The 3,840-nt window shown below is 42.1% G+C and overlaps 1 pseudogene; it reads right to left on the reverse strand.

Annotated features, from left to right (window-relative positions):
• Positions 1–803: 803 nt before the first annotated feature.
• On the reverse strand, positions 804–3,633 carry LOC125112991 (PDZ domain-containing protein 8-like; annotated as a pseudogene).
• Positions 3,634–3,840: the final 207 nt, after the last annotated feature.

Raw genomic sequence — 3,840 nt, forward strand, 5'->3', positions numbered from 1 at the left:
AGGAAAACATCAACATTTTGAAATGCTTTATTTAAAAATCCTACTGGCTATCCTCTTCTAACTAATCTTGTCATCCTCTCAAACTTCTTGACCAACTTAACTGTTTAAAAACAAGTTTGCATATACTGCTTGCTTTCTTTGCTTCTGTGAATTTTTTTTTCTTAAACTTTAAGAAAGCAAAGAAAGCAAGCAGTATATGCAAACTTGTTTTTAAACTAAATCTGCATAGCTGACAAAAGCTGTGGCATCTGCTTTCATGTTGCATTTGCCAAAATAAAAACAAAAAACATCCCCAAAGCCCCCAAATAGCAAAAATCTCAAGCAGGTAGAGATGTCAAACTTCATAACACAAAGAAAGATTCAAAACCTGTTCCCTCAATGACTGCTGTTGTCAATTTGGGTATGCAGAAAATTTATTGTTATGATAGAAATGAAAATATTCAGAATCTGTACAGTATCCTATTTAACACTGATTCAAAAACTAGGAAGAGGGAGAAAAATAATGAGATATCACACATAAATAGCAAGAGTTATCTTACATAATTATAAAAGTTAAAAATAAATTAGCAAAAATAAATTCTCAGTAAAAACCCAAAATCGTCACTATAAATACAATCTGAAACAACTAATTTAGGGCACAGGTCATGTTTTCTTCCGGAAAACAACATTTTCCACTCTAGTTCTTACACAAGCTAATATCTGTGGAGAAGCAGGCCAAAGTGCATGGTAAGAGGGTTTAAATGTGTTATACCTATGGTATTTTACACACAATTTTTCCTTAGCCACTTGGAAATTAAACAGATTTAAACAGACTTAGATGGGCCAAATAACTCATCTGATATGCTAGTGAATAGCTTGAGAGTCTATTTGTTGGGTTATTTCACTATCAAGGTCTTCTTTACCATCTGTGTAATTGCTTTTTTTTTTTTTTTTTGCAGTGCTAATCTAAAGACAGACTTTATAAAGATTCAATATCTTCAATGCCTGCTCTGTAGTGGATCATAAGAAGTGTTAGAGCGTGTGGTATTTCACCTGGTTTAACCAAAGCAGCAAAGAATTAATTTTTTCCTTGAATCAATTGTCTCTTTTTCTTCTCTGACAAGAGAATTATTATGTTCCAACTCCTGATCAATTTAATTCTCCAGTTTATCTAGCATGAACTCTAGCTTCTGGATCCTTTCCTCTGTAGGAAACCCCCTGTACAGATCATGACCAATTTATTTAACCACAATGAAAACACTGTCATCCAGACTGTGCTCCTTTCTCACCAACTTTATTCCTGTGATGTTGCCCCATTTATAGGGACTGTTTGGACCACAGACCTCTGCATCACTGCCTTGGTTGTCTGATGTGTTGGGTGTGTGTTTTGGTGAAGGTTCTACTATATAAGTTCCTGGCTAAAAAATGTGAGTTTTAGACACTTGACACAGATTTAACAAATGAGAACTCGTATTGATAATATGTCCTGCCAAACCTGTTCTGCTGACTGACTCAACACAAGGGGGCAAGAGTAAGAGGTTGTGGCAGGTTTCTATGTCAAAACAGCTGGCTCTGGTTCTCGTCCATTTTCCTAGCTGATTAAGATAAGGAATTTCTGATGATTCCCACATTTGAATGTCATCTGAACTGTACTTAGGAGGGCAGGAACTTTTTGAAGTCAAGTATTTTGCCACTTCCTGCTTTGCTAAAAACTGTTTGGCTGAAGCTTATTCTTATAAGTGATCCAGGTTTTCCATTTGCTTTTCAGCAGGTTTGTCTACAGGAGGTGGCAGCAAAAATACCTTCTGTGGTTTGTCAATAATAATATCTAGTTCTGCCTGATTTGGGGCATCAGCAGAAGGCAGAGGAATTTTGACTTGCAGTCATAGTGGCACAGGTGGTTTGAAAGTGAATCATTGGGTGGGTTTTAACATTTGTGCTGGTTCTGTTATCTCAGAAGATTTCAGGGCTAAGGATTTATGTATTTCTTTGGATGGAAGTTTTTTGTGGTTGCAGGTGACCTCCTACAGCTAATATCTGGTTTAAAACTGGTGATATATTTCCAAGAAGTTTAACATAAAGTGTTGTTGGAATACATTTGGGACTGTGACTTAATGACTGTGCCTCATCTTTGACCTCAGCTTGTGCTCTGACATCACTCACCAAGTCTCCAATTCAAAATCCAGGTCTCTATTTTCAGCATCTATTGCCAACCCTATGAAGTTGTTTCCTCTTCATAGTTTGGCTGGCATGAGCTTGACAGAAAGTTGTCTTCCAACTGCCAAAAGTTCTCTTGCAGCACCACACTTTGATTGTTGTGGCCAATAGGCTTTTCATAATACACCAGGACTCAGTTGCCAGCCTTCATGATAAGCTTCAACACTTGCAGCATAGATGTGAATTTCACATATCCAGTAGCAATCAGTCGGTCTCCTGCTGAAGATCTTCAATTGCAGCTGGTGAGTTTGGTGCCACAGTCTCAATTATGACTGCCCAGCATACCAGTCAGTTTATGGACAAGATGAAGCATAAGTTCAAGACTTCATAAATTCCCCTTTATTAATTCAACTATTATAATAAAACTTCTTTGTTTTTCTTCCCAAACAACACTGCTCAGCTCAAGTGTGCAATGAATATTCACCTCTGTATCATAGGATCCCCAAATAAGTAACCTGCCATATTTTAACAATGTAACTTTAAGGTGGCCTTCAGTAAGTGACCTTGTTGTCTATGGGTATGCTCTTCTTCATTTTCTTCAAATCCTTCCAAGGTTTGGAATGGGAAAAAAGGCTTAAACCTGATCTTGTAACTTGGGAGTGTGTGCTTGCTCGTGATGATTTTATTGAGCTGGTAGACTGTGATGTAGGTGAGCTGGAGCATGGACCACCCTTCAAACTGGGAACACACCTGGAAATCGATCAATGGTCCTTCATAAGGGAGGAGAACCAGTGAAGCGCACACAGGTGAGCACACAGTGCAGCTTCCTTGCCACCCAGGACAGCTTGCCAAAAATGTAGGTGGACTTGTCCAAGACCAGATCCACTTTGATGGCCAAGAAGAAGCCTCTGATTGTATTCCATCTCCCCATCGAAGGCCAGCTCCTCCTTGGGGAGGTAGTGAGTAGTGTCTCCCTCTCAGGCTGTCAAGATCCCCCCATTAGCTGAGGGCGCTACAGGATAGAGAAGCCAGATGGTCTTGATGAAGAGCATGGTCTCACCCAGGAACATGTCCTGCAGGCTCAGCCCTTCTAGAAGGCACTCCACTGTCTTGGTCTGCAGCAGCATCTCCAACTCCACTTTAATCTTCTTGGTGACCTAGCAGTGGTCCTGCACAGTATCCAGCAGCTCCCTGAACAGGAATAGTGGCATTCAGGAAGTAGTAGTTCTCCCCCATTTGTGGGAGGAGGTCTCTGGGGTGTCCCAGTAATGCCTCCCACAGGGGGCCCCCTGGAGGGCTCCTCTACCCTGCTGCAGCCATACAGGTACTCCAGCAGGGCCAGGCCTGGCACCAGCTTGATGTAGTGAAATCAGTTGGGCACCTCCTCCAGCTTCAGCAGCTCTGGGGCTGTTTGAGGTAAAGCAACAGCAACTGGGTGAGGAATGTAAGGGAGGCTACCAGCATGACCCATGCCAGGATCATGAGCAGAAGCCCCATGCCACCACCATCTCTGCCTGGAAACATGGGCCCTTGCCCCTGAACCCACTGCACAGTATTCTTCATGCTGCCCTGCCAGAGGCGACCATCTTGAAGCCATCGGGTGGTGGGGTGGTGAGCAGCTCCATCAGCCTCGTCCGGTGACTCCAGCCTGCATGATGCAGCAAGCAAGCCTATGGCCTCCTGAGCCTCCTCAGACACTCTCTG

This window comes from Phacochoerus africanus, chromosome 12 (assembly GCF_016906955.1).
Source record: "Phacochoerus africanus isolate WHEZ1 chromosome 12, ROS_Pafr_v1, whole genome shotgun sequence".
Lineage (NCBI taxonomy): Eukaryota > Metazoa > Chordata > Mammalia > Artiodactyla > Suidae > Phacochoerus > Phacochoerus africanus.